Raw genomic sequence first — 16,738 nt, 5'->3', positions numbered from 1 at the left:
TTAGATCCGCCCGGGGGCCGACCCCGCCCCCAACACATCGCAACCCTGCACTTTGCCAACAACAGGAGCAGGCCCACCAACTGCCTATGGGTCCTCCGCTCCTCGTCCACACAACCAAGTAGCGCTACTCTGAGGGAGAAGGGCAGCCTCGAACCAATCAACTCCTCAATCATTCTCACAACCTCCACCCAGAAAGCATGTACCTCTGCACACTCCCATGCAAGATGTAGGAAACCAGCCGCGGGAGCACGGCATCGCTCACAGCATGCATCCGCATGCAGGCCCATCGAGTAGAGACCGCTAGGGGTATAAAAGAGGCGATGCAAGAATTTGAAGTGGATCAGGCGTAGTCTATAATTGGGGGATAAAACTCTCATATGCTCACAGCATCTTTGCCACTCCTGCTCAGATATAGGCTCACCCACATCTGCCTCCCAGCGCATTCTAGCAGACTCACACCAGTCACTCCGCCGCTCCTGCACACAATTATACAATTTAGTAATAAGTTGCGGCAACTGGCCGCAGCACAGCACCTCCAATGCCTGCCAATCCACTGGAGGTTCCGCAAGACCAGAGAATCGAGCACGTAACATTGCATAAACACGCAACACATACAGCCGCTGCAACGCTGTAGCGCATCCGTCATCTAGCGCATCTCCAGGGGAAAATCAATCGACCATTCACAAACCAATCACCCAGGGCAACTAAACTAGATTCCCGGTGAAAATCTCGCAGTCACACAAATCTTGGAACATCTCCAGATCCGCCACTACAAGAACTGGTAGTGAAGGAGCAAAGGGGAGGCTCACCCCAGAGGAGCGCAACAGCACCGTCCAAGCCCGAGCGGTGCACATCACCGTGTCAACGCCTCGCACCCAAGGCCGGGAAGGATTCCCCAGAACGTGGACCAAGTCGTCCGGCCACACCGAATCAGACTCGGGCGCAAGGTGCGGCAAATATCGAACCGAAAGCAGCCAGTAATATGCAAAATGAGCCTGAGCGCAATTGTAGTATAGCTCCAAATCCAGAGCAGCAAGACCACCAAGTTCAAATGGGAGCGTCAGCTTCTCCCAGGCAATACGAGGCTGCCCACCGGCCCAGACCAGTCTTATCAGAGCAGAACGGAGACGCCGCAAAAAGCTTGCCGAAAGTGGGATAGGGAGGTTAACAAACAGATACAGAAAAGTAGGCAGAATCACCATTTTCGCAATGGCAATGCGCCCAATCAGCGAGAGCGGCAACGAGCGCCACGCCTCCACCCTCCCCTCTAACCACGAAAAGTGCCTTCCGATAATTAGCCTGCCATAAAGTCTCCACACTGCAGCTAAGCCAAACTTCCAAATAATGAACTGGGCCATCCGCCCATTCAATTGGGTACAGAGAGGGGAACCTCGCCACTCTGGCCGACAAAGGCAGCACCACAAACTTGGACCAATTAATCTGAATCCCAGAAAAGGAACCAAAGTGCACTATTTTGTCTAACAGATCGTCGAGATCCTGCGCCGCTATCGTCAGCACACATGGCTATTAAAATGGGCCGCTGCCTGGCAGGCCCTTCCCATTATGGTGCTGTTGCAGCCATGCCGAAAAGGCTCCATCGCCACAGAGAAGAGTAAAGGGGACAAAGGGCACCCCTGGCGGGTCCCCCTGGCAACCGGAAAAGAGTCTGAAATAGACCCGTTGAGGCATAGCCGGGCCGTTGGAGACGTGTACAGCAATCGGATCAGGTTCACAAAGCGAGCACTCACTCCCACTCTAGCGAGCAACGCAAACATGTAATCCCACGTCAAAGAAACAAAGGCCTTTGTAGCATCCAGGAACACCGCAGCTGCATCCTCCTCGACCCCCGTGGAGCCAGCCACCGCAAAAAACGTGCGCAAATTATGGGATGTGGGCCTGCCCGGCACAAACCCAGACAAATCTGGAAGCATCAGTCTCGGAAGCAAAGGCTGTAACCGCGCCGCAATCATTTTGGCCAAGATTTTGTTGTCTATATTGATCATAGAAAGCGGGCAATACAAGTCACAACACTATGGATCCTTGCCAGGTTTAAGTACAGTGACAATTAAGGCCTCACAAAGTGAGGCAGGAAGGATCCCAGTTTCCATTGATAAGGTGATAAGGTGCAAGAATATCGGAGAACTCTTTATAGAACGCAGGGGCCAAGCCGTCCAGCCCCGGTGACTTGTCACTCGGCAAACTACGAATCGCAGCAACGAGTTCTTCTACCGAAAAAGGGGAGTCAAAATAAGCGCAATGTGCCTCCTCAAACCAGAGGAGAGCGAACTCAGAGAAATAAGCCTGAGCTGCAGTAGCATCCAACCCCGTCGGAGCCGCATACAAATTCACAAAAAAGTGGGTGAAAGCGTGCATGACATCTTGCGTCCCGGTCACACGTTCACCTCCAGGACCGTCAATCTTGGTAACGTAGTTGCTGGCCCATGGTCTGCGCAGCATGTTCGCCAACGTATGACCAGCCTTCTCCCCCTCCCCGTATCGCCACGCCTTAGCATACCGCCCTAAAAAACAGATCTCCCGGAGAGAGGCCTCCGCATACAAAGAAACTGCACTCCTCAGCTCCGCAAGTACCACACCGGACCAATCCGCCACCAACCGCCGCTCCAGACCTGCTATCCGCCCCCCCAGATCCGTCAGCTCACGACGCAGTGCCTTCAACACCATGCTGCTTCGAGGGGCATACCCCACGAATGACCACCTTAAATGCCTCCCATAGGGTACCGGCGGAGCTCAGACCCACAATTATCAGCAAAAAAAATAAGTATAGCCTCGCAAATCTCCTCCCAAAATACCCTGTCCCAGAGCGCCCTGTGCGCCAACCGTCACAAAAAAGTACGCTCCATTCCACAGGGCACCTCCAACACCAGCTGAACCGGCGAATGATCTGACAGAGTGCGAGGCAGGTGATCTACCGAACGAGTCCAAAGCTCCACATCTCTTGTACCCAACCAGCAGTTAATGCGGGACCAGCAATTGTGCACATAGTTGACACAAGTGCCCTCTCTAGCAGCACCATTCTTCACCCTCCCCAGATCTACTAAAGCGCCATCGACCAACACCGACTGCAGGGCATTGGCAGCCGCAATATGCTGCACCCGAGCCAAACTCCTTCGATCTGCCACGGGATCTATAATCACATTAAAGTCACCGCCCCAAATCACCGCACCATTTCCCATCGACTCCACCATGCGCCACAGCTCACGAAAAAACACAGGATCGTCCGTGTTAGGGCCATATACAGAAACAAGCCTGCACTCACGGTCCAGCAACGTACCACTCAGCACAACATAGCAGCTGTTAGGATCAACAACAGCTTTATGAGTACGCCACTGCAACCCTTTACCCAGCAAAATCGCCACCCCACAGGCATAACGCAAGAAGACAGAGCAGTGCACCTCCCCGACCCAGCCAGCTTAGATTTTATAATCGTCCTTTTAGGAAACTGATGCTGTGTAGGAAAGTGTCCCTTTTGACATGGCCACCCCCACTTTTTGCCTGCCATGTGATGCTATTTTGACTGAATGTTCACTGGGTTCCTGCTAACCAGGTACCCAGTGCCAGATCTCTTCCTCTAAAACTGCGCAACTGTTTCCCAACTGTTTAAACCCCCCCCCCCCCCAGAAGTTCCTAGTAAGTGGTACCCCTGGTACCTAGGCCATGGGTACCAAAGAGGGCCCCAAAGGGCTGCAGCATGTATTGTGCCACAATAAGGGACCCCTTACCTAGCACAGGCTGACTACCGTTGCAGACTGCATGTCTTGGTGCAGCTAAAAGTGAAAACACGACAGCACACAGCCTGAGTGCCATGTCGTCTAACACTGCATGCAATATATGTAAATCATCCCCTACAGCAGGCCTTATATCCCTAAGGCAGGGTACAATATAGTACATGTGAGGACAAATCTGCAAGAGCAGTTATGCCCCCGTTACGACTTTGTTGATTCTCAGACATAGTAAGTGGACAGGGAAGCCATTTTTAATACATGTGGTGGACACTGGTCAATATGAGTTACGCAGCTACATGATGGCTTCACCGAAGATAACGATGTGTGCTTATCAAACATCTCGTATTAATAAACTCTCACTGATGCCAGTGAATTATTTAGCAATACATGCATCAAGAGGGCACCTTATAGATGTCCCCTGAAAAACCTACCATTTACCTGTGTGCTGGCTGACCAATACTAACGAAACCTGTTTTGGCAGGGGTGTTGGCACACCCCTCCTAACAGAATGACCCGGAAATCTGCATACCAAGGCAGGGGGCTTCAAAGACCCCCACCACCCTTGATATGTAAATCTGGCTTCCTCAATGGAGAGAATGTCGAGTCCCCTGCCCAGGGCCCATTTGGCACCTCAACAGGTGGAAAAAGTAGTAGTCAGAGAGGGTGCCCACCTCTCAGACCAGTCCCACCCCTAAGGTGAGCTGCCTGATGTGGACACAACTGCAATCTTGGTGAAGGCAGAACTAGGAACTCTGGGACAGGATTATGCCCACTTCCCATGGGAAATGTTCCTATAGGGGGAGTGGTGACTACTAAACTACACTCCCCTAACGCCCCTACATTCAGTATTTAAGGTAGCCCAGGTCCCAGGAAATCAAATCCCTGCTGACCTGAAGGAGGAAAATCCAGAGGCTCAAAAGGCAAGAACTGAAGATCCGTCAATGACCTGGCACTAGCCCTGCCAGCCTGCCTGCTGACTTTCACAACTGCGAGAAAGACTCCTCAACCTCCAGCTGTTGAATCTTCCAAAAGCCCGGGAAGACTGCCAACCTTCAACCCAGCAAAAGGAACTCCCATGGAGCAGCAGAGCTGTTTCTCTGCACCTTTACAGGCACCCAAGTACGAATGAAGAGTACCCCCAAAACAAAACACTGGACAGCACCTGTGCCTCACCCCACCCCCGGTCACAGTCGAAGGGGGCCAACAGTGCCAGTGTGGTCCCCACTCAGGAGACAAAGTCCAGTGTGGGAGTCCCCACTGTGACCTTCACACAAACACCTGCTGCCTAACTTGTCAGGGCATCCCCCCTCATCAGCCTCTGGTGACGGCAACCCAATGGTCCAACTGCAGGTCTGCACCCAGATCGAAAACAAGAGGACCACTAGTGCCTCTGCTTCCCCCAGGCCCATGAGACTTGAGCCCACCTGTAGGTTTATTGGGACTCGTCGACCCAGTCCACCTTTGATGGACACCGAACGGTCTAGGAACCCTCTGCACCCAAACACACTAGACTGAGGAGAAGAGGACCAATGGAGTCCCTATGTCTTCGAGCATCACATGAACTGAGCCCACTTGGTGGCTCACCCTTACTAGATCCCCAGTCCTAACCTGCTGTCTCTTTCCACCAGGGCTGATCCCCATTGACTAACATTGGGCACCCGACGCTGTATACAACTCTCCAACCGGCCGCCCCAGTGTGCCTTTGTTGGTGTGCCCTTGGACCCTGCCCCATACTCACCTTAAGTCCAGGACATTGGTCCCGTAAGTCGATGTACTATATCTGAATGCAGTACTTGTTTTTCCCTCCAGAGGATAACATTGCCTGGTTCTGAAAAATGCCTAGTGTCGACTTTTGAAACCTGAAAGTATTTTTTCTTGCAAACCGTACTTAATTGATCGCATTGATTCTGGTGCCTAAATGTATATAAATATACTTTTATCTTTGTAAATTGGTGTGGACCTCCTTATTGAGTCATGAGTCTCATTTATTGACTGTGTGTATTTGCAGATGTCTAACACTCATCTCTGATATGCCCAAGGCTGCTTGACCACATTACTCACTAAAAAGAGCACCTTGGGATTGCTAGAGCAAGCCACTGTCCACTAGTAAGGGAACCCCTGGACTCTTTGCACAGTATACCTCATTTCTGCATCCTATATAAAGAGCCAGCTTCCTACATCCTGTCCCTCTGCCATTTCTGATTAAACAATATGGAGGCCAGAACAAGAGTGATGTTCCCTCTGAGCCTCCTCTGAAATATCCTAATTCTCACAAAAATCTATCCCCTACACAGATGACACTTGCCTTCTCTGATTTCCCAACTATGACTGAGTCATATCAATGCTTGCGTAGAGCCAAAATGATTGTTTCCCTGTAAATCAAGGACTTGGGATTTAAAGACAAGGCAGGCATACAATCTTCCAACGTAGGTCTCTTGGGAGTAGTAGCACACTCACTGCGTTTTCACAGTATATGGCAAACTTTCTGATGCAGTTAGGGCAGACTTTAAACAGCATGCTCATTATGGCACCAAGGAGCCTCAGAATAAACACCTTTCCCTGTATGGAATCTCTAATTACGTCAAAGTTAATCAATAAAAAAATTCTTGAAATTGTTGTTTGATTAATGATATGTATCCTCTTCCCTCAGCAGCACTGATTGTGCACCTTCAAACCCAACAGCATAAGTATAAAGAATCGAAAATGGAAATTGCAAATGGAGACATTAAAAAAAAAAAAACAAGACTACTACAAAAGTCGGGGTCCAACAACTAAATGGTCGACTTAGGCACATTGTATATGAATTTAGAAACTATTTTGTGCCACTTTACTGATGAAACAGATATAGCTATCACCTCTGAACCAAAGACAGCATTTATATTTAGTGGGAGTCCTATATTCTTCTGAATGGTGTCATGGCGATTCATAAATCTGTGCGTTGAAGGCTTTAGCAAAGGGATTTTATGTGTTTGAACAATGGTGTGTGAAAGAGTTTTTGCATTTTTAAATTGAGATCTTTTAAATAACTTTTTAATTTACATGAATGCTAGAAACCGTGTCTTTAGTTGGGAGAGGTATGCACCCTGTCCACAGCTCTTGTCGGGGCAAGTCAATGACACGTCATAAATTACCCTGTGCTCACCCTCTCGTAGATTGGCGCAGAGCAGGCAGGCCTTAAGAGGCAATGTGTAAATTACTTGTGCTACACGCACACACACACACACAATCGTACAAGGTATACCACAGAAAAGAGACTTCACATGGGTATACAGGAAAATAAAGCTTGTTTATCTGGATATGTTTAAGCTCAATACAATACAGAAATCCTTAACTTTGGAGGCTAAGGATAGTAAGATGTGCAAGAAAAGAGTAACAAGTCAAAAAGATGATGCAGAGGACTCCTCAGCACGAGAGTCCAGTGTCTGTGGTCATGCTCGTACCAGGAGCTGGATGCAGCTAAGTAGGGCCAGAATGGCCCGGGCTGAAGTTGACTACGTGTGAGTGGCAACGCAGAGCAGGGGCCACTCAAGTGAAGTTGTAGAAGTGTGAGTGCCAACGTGGGGGCAAGATGATGCTCGGGTGAAGCTGAAAAGATGGGAGCGGTGAAGCAGGTCAGACACCGCACGGGTGGAAAACAAAGTGTTGCGATGGGAGCGACAAAGCAGGCCGGAAGTTGCTTGAGTGAAAGGTAAAGAGTTGCAAGCAGTGAACCTAGGCAGAGGCTGCTCTAAGGGGAAGTCGAAGAGATGCGAGCATGGCAGAAGCCGCTGGGGTGAAGTTGATGCAATGAGAGCGGCAAAGCAGGGGCAGAAGACGCTGGAGTGAGGTTGATGCGATAAGAGCGGCAAAGCAGAGCAGAAGCCGCTCAGGTGAGGTTGATGCGATGAGAGCAGCAAAGCAGGGCAGAAGCCGCTGGGGTGAGAGTGAGTGTCAGGTGAGCAGTGAGGGTAAAGCAGGACCGCTCTGAGTCACTCTGGGCTTGGAGGTCGAGTCTTGGGTTACCAGCAAAGATCAGCAGGCTGGCACAACCAAGCAGGGCAGCAGTTCCTGAGAGCAGTCAGTCCTGGCACACAGCAGTCTTTACTCCAGCAGCGAGTCTGGGGTCCAGAAGTGTACTGTCTTGAGTAGGTCATGGGCCCAATATTTATATCAAAAATTGCCTTTGATGTGTAGGGTGAATATAAAGAGTTATTGTGAAGAGCACAGGTCCCCCTTTCAGGTCACCCGTGGCTTCAGACTATAAGTGAGAGGTAATCAGCCCCTTTTTTTGGACTCCAGACACTAGCCCTTGGAGGTGAGAGTGAGCCCTCCCCCAGGAAGACCCATCAGTATTCAGATGCATGCAGATGCAGCTGAGTACCCTGTGTTGAGGTTATCTGAAGGGAATGCACAAGTGTAGCTGTCACCTAACCCAAGCCAGAGGTGTATTGGAGATCGGCTGTGGGCACCCAGGGCAGTGAGCGCAGAGAAATGCCCACTTCCTAAAAGTGGCATTTCTAAAATAGTAATAATAAATAAATCCGCCCTTACCAGAAGAAAGGATATATTATTACCATTCCAATGGTACTAAACACAACGCAGGTACTCCTTTCAGATCAGGAATTACAGCTTGAAGGCAATATAAGGAATTCCCAAAGTTGGCTTAGGAAAGGGGCAGGCCTACCTTTGATAAAAAAAATAACTTTGGGGAGTTTTTCATTACCAGGACAGGAGAGCTTTAAAGTATTTGTCCTGCCTTTTGCTTACATGGCGCTCTAACCTATGGACTACATAGGTCCCCAGGGGTGACTTCAATGTAAGAAAAGGGGACATTAAGACTTGGAAAAGGTTTTAAATGGCAAGTCACGGTGGCAGTTCAGGCCTCGAAAAAATTTGCTTGGCCACTCGCTATGGCGAGTCATTTTTTATCAGGTCGAGCTATTTTTAGGACCTCCTTGCCCCTTCTGGAGAGTTGACAATAAACAGGTGTTCTGTTCAGTCAGAAAGTAAAGCAGCAATAAAAAACCCTTTAAATCTTATTATGTTGTCACATTTGTTCTGTGTTGAGAGACAGAGGCCAAAAGTCAGTTTGTCTCAAAATTAATTTCCCTTCCCACTGCAGAGTTCCAGGATTTTGTAAGGTGAACTTCTCTAATCTGCTGTAAAAAAAAGTTATTTAAATGTTGTTTGTTAGGAAAAACCTGACACCATACAGCCTTTAATTTCACAGTACGTCAACTGCACAAACATTTCGAAATATATTTCAGTAGTTGTTAAAGCCCATTTTTGTACATGTGTGATGAAAAAAATGTAAAAGGACGAAAAAAAAACCAGGACTCTTTACTTAGTGAATTGCATAAGTTAAATATGTTTTCTGAAACCCAATTTTCACAGATTATTGTTAATACTCTATATAGTTTTATCTGCAAAGCTGCAAGTCAGTGGGAAGGTTTTTGAACATTTCTTGGAAATTTACTGTGTAACTGACAGTATGCTACCACATAATACTTTAGTAATAGATTTATTAAAAGTGAGTGTTCACACAAACTGTATCCCCTATATGTGGCATAGATTCGTATTATACATGGAGCAAACATTTTGTCTATTTAATCAAACAAAACAAAAAAGTTTTTTGTGCAGCAAAAATGATGAGCTCACATATTTTAAGGTGCACTTGTATGGGAGAATGAAGAAAAAGGGGACTATGTAATTTAGTTTTCTAGGATCACACAATTTGAGACCAGTTTACCACGATCAAGTACATTACAGTTAGGTCGAGTAGCCTATTCAAGTTACTTGACCTGCAGGTCTAGTAACATTTATATACTTTTGCGAGGCCTGCAGTTTGACTGCGCAAACAGGCTCTGTGGTGGAAGGCCTGAGACATGTTTGCAGAGCTATTTAAGTGGGTGGCACAATTTGTGCTGCATGCCCACTAGTAGAATTTGCTTTACGGGCCCCGGGGAATAGGGCATACCACTCTATAAGGGACTTACAGGTAAATGAAATATGCCAATTGTGGATACACCAATGTTACCATGTTTTAGGGAGAAGCAAATGCACTTTAGCCCTGATCAGCAGTGGTAACGTTTTCAGTCTTAAGGCCAACAAAAAGATACAACAAATCAGGAGGTAAAGGCAAAACGTTTCTGGATAACCCTGCAGGAAGGTCGATTTCCAACAATGAATAATTACACTATTTTTTAAAATCAAAGGACTTATTTACAAAAATTTCAGACAGTTTAGGCACTCTTTCTGGTGTGGTGTGGACTCTGCTGGGGATCCTCCTGCTTGTGGTTTGCCGAGGAGGAATCTGCTGATCTTTAGGTTTATCTTGGGCTGACTGTGTATGGGTGTGTGGAGGAAGCAGTATGGCTGGGGTAGTGGAGGTGAAACAGATACAGGTTTAGTTGGCTTTGTGCTGCGCAGGGAGAGTACCTTCAACACTGCATGTAGCTTTATTTGCTTCAGGGCTCGAAAAATTTACTTGAACAATCGCTATGGCAAGTCATTTTTTATCAGGTCAAGCTATTTTTAGGACTTACTTGTCCCTTCTGGCGAGTTGACAAAAAACAGGTGTTCTGCTCAGTCAAAAAGTGGAGAAGCAATAAAAGACGCTTTTAAATCTTTATTTTTTTTTGTATGTCACATTTGCTCTGTGTTAACAGACAGCGGTTGTAGGAAGTTGGCTCTGTATGTGCTATTTCAAAGTAAGGAATAGCATGCACAGAGTCCAAGGGTTCCCCTTAGAGGTAAAATAGTGGTAAAAATAGATAATACTAATGCTCTATTTTGTGGTAGTGTGGTCGAGCAGTAGGCTTATCCAAGGAGTAGTGTTAAGCATTTGTTGTACATACACATAGACAATAAATGAGGTACACACACTCAGAGACAAATCCAGCCAATAGGTTTTTTTATATAGAAAAATATCTTTTCTTAGTTTATTTTAAGAACCACAGGTTCAAATTTTACATGTAATAGCTCATTTGAAAGGTATTGCAGGTAAGTACTTTAGGAACTTTAAATCATAAAAATTGCATGTATACTTTTCAAGTTATTCACAAATAGCTGTTTTAAAAGTGGACACTTAGTGCAATTTTCACAGTTCCTAGGGGAGGTAAGTATTTGTTAGTTTTACCAGGTAAGTAAGACACTTACAGGGTTCAGTTCTTGGTCCAAGGTAGCCCACCGTTGGGGGTTCAGAGCAACCCCAAAGTCACCACACCAGCAGCTCAGGGCCGGTCAGGTGCAGAGTTCAAAGTGGTGCCCAAAACACATAGGCTAGAATGGAGAGAAGGGGGTGCCCCGGTTCCGGTCTGCTTGCAGGTAAGTACCCGCGTCTTCGGAGGGCAGACCAGGGGGGTTTTGTAGGGCACCGGGGGGGACACAAGTCCACACAGAAATTTCACCCTTAGCAGCGCGGGGGCGGCCGGGTGCAGTGTAGAAACAAGCGTCGGGTTTGTAATGGAAGTCAATGGGAGATCTAGGGATCTCTTCAGCGCTGCAGGCAGGCAAGGGGGGGTTCCTCGGGGAAACCTCCACTTGGTCAAGGGAGAGGGACTCCTGGGGGTCACTCCTCCAGTGAAAGTCCGGTCCTTCAGGTCCTGGGGGCTGCGGGTGCAGGGTCTCTCCCAGGTGTCGGGACTTAGGATTCAAAGAGTCGCGGTCAGGGGAAGCCTCGGGATTCCCTCTGCAGGCGGCGCTGTGGGGGCTCAGGGGGGACAGGTTTTTGTACTCACAGTCTTAGAGTAGTCCTGGGGTCCCTCCTGAGGTGTTGGATCGCCACCAGCCGAGTCGGGGTCGCCGGGTGCAGTGTTGCAAGTCTCACGCTTCTTGCGGGGGGCTTGCAGGGTTCTTTAAAGCTGCTGGAAACAAAGTTGCAGCTTTTCTTGGAGCAGGTCCGCTGTCCTCGGGAGTTTCTTGTCTTTTCGAAGCAGGGGCAGTCCTCAGAGGATATCGAGGTCGCTGGTCCCTTTGGAAGGCGTCGCTGGAGCAGGATCTTTGGAAGGCAGGAGACAGGCCGGTGAGTTTCTGGAGCCAAAGCAGTTGTCGTCTTCTGGTCTTCCTCTGCAGGGGTTTTTCAGCTAGGCAGTCCTTCTTCTTGTAGTTGCAGGAATCTGATTTTCTAGGGTTCAGGGTAGCCCTTAAATACTAAATTTAAGGGCGTGTTTAGGTCTGGGGGGTTAGTAGCCAATGGCTACTAGCCCTGAGGGTGGGTACACCCTCTTTGTGCCTCCTCCCAAGGGGAGGGGGTCACAATCCTAACCCTATTGGGGGAATCCTCCATCTGCAAGATGGAGGATTTCTAAAAGTTAGAGTCACTTCAGCTCAGGACACCTTAGGGGCTGTCCTGACTGGCCAGTGACTCCTCCTTGTTGCTTTCTTTGTTCCCTCCAGCCTTGCCGCCAAAAGTGGGGGCTGTGGCCGGAGGGGGCGGGCAACTCCACTAAGCTGGAGTGCCCTGCTGGGCTGTGACAAAGGGGTGAGCCTTTGAGGCTCACCGCCAGGTGTTACAGCTCCTGCCTGGGGGAGGTGTTAGCATCTCCACCCAGTGCAGGCTTTGTTACTGGCCTCAGAGTGACAAAGGCACTCTCCCCATGGGGCCAGCAACATGTCTCTAGTGTGGCAGGCTGCTGGAACCAGTCAGCCTACACAGATAGTCGGATAGGTTTCAGGGGGCACCTCTAAGGTGCCCTCTGTGGTGTATTTTACAATAAAATGTACACTGGCATCAGTGTGCATTTATTGTGCTGAGAAGTTTGATACCAAACTTCCCAGTTTTCAGTGTAGCCATTATGGTGCTGTGGAGTTCGTGTTTGACAGACTCCCAGACCATATACTCTTATGGCTACCCTGCACTTACAATGTCTAAGGTTTTGTTTAGACACTGTAGGGGTACCATGCTCATGCACTGGTACCCTCACCTATGGTATAGTGCACCCTGCCTTAGGGCTGTAAGGCCTGCTAGAGGGGTGTCTTACCTATGCTGCATAGGCAGTGAGAGGCTGGCATGGCACCCTGAGGGGAGTGCCATGTCGACTTACTCGTTTTGTTCTCACTAGCACACACAAGCTGGTAAGCAGTGTGTCTGTGCTGAGTGAGAGGTCTCCAGGGTGGCATAAGACATGCTGCAGCCCTTAGAGACCTTCCTTGGCATCAGGGCCCTTGGTACTAGAAGTACCAGTTACAAGGGACTTATCTGGATGCCAGGGTCTGCCAATTGTGGATACAAAAGTACAGGTTAGGGAAAGAACACTGGTGCTGGGGCCTGGTTAGCAGGCCTCAGCACACTTTCAATTGTAAACATAGCATCAGCAAAGGCAAAAAGTCAGGGGGCAACCCTGCCAAGGAGGCATTTCCTTACAGCGGTCAAAAGTCAGTTTGTCTTGCAATTAATTTTCCTTCCGACTGCAAAGTTTCAGGATTTTGTAAGATGAAATGTCTGACCTGCTGTTTAAAGTGTGAAATAAAAGGATATAGGGTGTAAGGTTTTACCTAACACAAAACATTTAAATGACTAAGTCAAGTTTACAAACATTTCGAAATGTGTTTCAGCAGTTGTGAAAGCCCATTTTTTGTACTTGTGTGATGAAAAAAATATTTTACTAGCATGAAAACAAATCAGAATACTTTACGAGTTGATGTGCAAAGGATGTTTTTTTAAAACCCCAATTTTCAGAGATTGTTAATACACTATATAGTTTTATCAGTAAAGTTGCAAGTTAGTGGAAAGGTTTTTGGAAATTTCTTGGAAATTTACAGTTTCCATATTACCATATGCTACCACATTATAGTTTAGTAACATATGTATTAAAAGTGAGTGTTTAAACAAACTTTGAAACACTCCTACCCTGATGACAATGCTGTTAGTAAACTAAAAGCAAGTCATGGGTCATGTCTCCCCTATATGTGGGATAGATACATGGAGCAAACGTTAGTCATTGTAATGAAACAAAAGAGTTTTTTTTGCACTGCGGAAAAGCTGAGCTCACATATGTGAAGGTGCAATCATATGTGAGAATGAGAATGAAGAAAAAGGTAACTCTAAACTATTTGCCTAGAAAGCCACAATTTGATATCCGTTTACGGGTCAAGTACATTACAGTTTGGTAGAGTAGATTACTCTGTCTCTGTGTCTGTACATACTCCCAAATCAAAAAGGTTATGAATGTTAAGATGTATATTGTTTTGACTGTGGATAAGGTAAGGATTTACAGATTCCATGGCCTTTTAATATTGCAGAAATCGGTTGATAAGATGGTCTTAAGGTTGCTATTGGGGCGTATTTACTAATCGAGATTCTGATCACTACACTTTTTAACTGTGAGATAAAACTATGAAGACTGTATTAAATTAACACTTCCTGAAAATATAACTCACGAGAACTCATTGTGAGCGCTGGAAGGAAATCTAGCACATACCTACAATATATGCATTCAATACTGAATACAAAAATTGTCATTTTATAATACGTGCAAGCCAATTCTGGTTTAATTTTTTTCAGGCTTTTGTTTCGTTATGTAATTTTTTCAGTCTCATGGGAAAACATCTAGGCCTAAAAAAGGTGAATTTTTTAAAATAACATTATTTATTGTTATATCTTTAATAGCGTTCACAAATAGTAAGAATTGTTTTGCTACTTTGTTTCTGGTTGATTTCTATCCCTTCAAGCTTTGAAAAATCGGAAAAATGTTACCAGACCTACAGGTCTAGTGACCCGAATAATCTACTAGACCTAACTGTACCCATAAACTCATCTCCTCCTGTGTTCCCAGGCAATTATTTTATTTTCACTGAGTCACCTTTTACTTCATTATCACATACAAGACCATCTTCAAATATGAGAGTTCAGCATACCTACTGTACAAAAAAAATAGGCTGACGTTTTGCTACATATTTAATAATAATGTAGCCCACATTTACGGTACACATGGCCCCCGACATGTCTCTTAGTTCACTGATAAAACTGTCATCAGGGCAGGGAGACAGGAATGTTTCTCAGTTCATATTTAAAAACTCTCACTTTTCATAAATATATCACTAATGCGTGATGGGGTAGCACACTGTCATTTACAGACAAACATTTTCAATTCAAATAGCCACAAAAGTTCCCACTGACATGCAGTTTTACTGATAAAACTATATAAGTACAAACAATGTTTTGAAACCAGGTTTCAGCAAATATTTTTCATGTTAATATAAACCAAGTAAAGTATTCAGATTAGTTTTGATCAAATTAAAATCTTTGTTTCCATCTCACTTCAGAATTACAAAAAAGTGCTTTCCAAATTACTTACATATAATAAAACATTTGTACTGTTCACTTACAAGCTATTTAATGTTGCATGTTCAGCTCACTTGTCAGACCTTTACAAAGTACTCTAACTTTCCAGTCAGAGAAAGAAAAGTAAACACCAATCTCCAAGATAAAAAATAAGCAGCGATTTGTCAAAAGACATAGCCTGACATTTGACCTCTGTCTTTAGACCCACAGAAACTGTGACAAGATGAAAACAAGATTTAAAGGCATCTTTATTTCTAATTCACCTTCCAAATTAACAGAACATCTGTTCTTTACCAACTCGCCAGATGGTCCATTAAATCCCCAAAATAGCTCGTCCTGATCAAATCTGGCTCACCATAGCAAGTGGGCGAGAAGATTACTTGAGGCCTGCAATTTTTTATTTTCCATCTTTCTTTTGATGTGTGGTAACAATTGTACACTATTACATTCATGTAATTTAATCCAAACGTAATAATATAAGATAATAATAAGGTACGTACTACTTTGTTATAGTAGCAAAATACACATCAGTCAATGTTTGACGCTTGTGCCGTAAGAATTTAAATCTATAATTAATAACCAGACTCTATACGAATAAACAACAGTCTTTGAAAAATTTGTTTCATCTTCATACGATGGATGATAGAGACAATTTAAGAACTTGATTCCCTGGTCTTGCTTGTATTGATGCTGATAGTATTGGTGGTGGTAGTGCTAATGCATGTATAAGTTAAAGAACTAAATGTGACAGAGATGGATGAGTGCAATTTTAGATGCAAAATCCTCCAGAATGCGTTCAAACAGAAGAACTCCTTAAAATCAGGCCAATCACAAACAAGTCAATAATAAGATGTGAGAAATAAATACTCCAAGGCGTAGGCTGAAAGCACACTCAATGTGCTTCATCTAGAACGCCATCTAACCAGTATTTGGATGCATCCAGACAAATCCACACAACAAACATATGCCTAGATCAAGCCAGATCCATTTGCTTTGCAAATGTTTGTTAGAAGAATCAAATAAATGTGCAACAATGATTTTGCGGTGAATGATTAAACTAGAAAATGTTACAATTCTAAAAATACAAGATTGCAAATTAAAAATTACTAAGGTCTGTGGAGGGAGCAATCATCTTTGAAGTGTCTCATCAGACACAACCTTTTTCTCCCCATATTTCTGAAACCCTCCATTTACGACTCTCACCCATCATCTCTTGTTATCAGCATGTCTTATCACTCTACCTGCACGTACTTCCTTTCATCTCTTCCACTTCACCATCCCCTCCACACATAACTCATCCACTCACTTATAAGCACTCAATTTTATTTTCCTTTGGGGTTTTGTGGATGTTCTTCACACACTTTCCCATAATTACAACTGACACATGTGACCATTGCTTTGTGCAAGCTGCAGAGGGGAAAAGGATGGGATTGTGCTAGTAGGCTGTCCACCTTTATGACCCACTGACCATCACTGTGAGAGTTAGCCTTCAGCCTCAGCTCAAGAGCTCTCAATCGTGCCCAGTCATAAACACCACCTGAGAAACCTGAACCCCTGAGAGACATTGTTTTGAAGGGTCAGGATTCGAGAGTGAAAGTCAGGATTCGGAAATCAGAGATAAATGTAGTAGTGGGAGCATTTATGATAGAAGTTGAGCTCTTAGGGGACAGAGAGGCGATTCAAAAAGGGCTCTCACTTCGACAGTGGCATGATAAAAGAAGATGGTCACTGA

General features: G+C 45.7%; 1 protein-coding gene across 1 annotated transcript in view; it reads right to left on the bottom strand.

Moving 5' to 3' along the window:
* Positions 1–16,738, bottom strand: part of DNAJC8 (DnaJ heat shock protein family (Hsp40) member C8) — a 96,165-nt gene that overhangs the window by 56,530 nt on the left and 22,897 nt on the right. The gene's annotated exons all lie outside the window — the stretch shown is intronic.

This window comes from Pleurodeles waltl, chromosome 3_1, assembly GCF_031143425.1.
Source record: "Pleurodeles waltl isolate 20211129_DDA chromosome 3_1, aPleWal1.hap1.20221129, whole genome shotgun sequence".
NCBI lineage: Eukaryota > Metazoa > Chordata > Amphibia > Caudata > Salamandridae > Pleurodeles > Pleurodeles waltl.
This window is presented reverse-complemented; position numbering and strand designations above follow the sequence as displayed.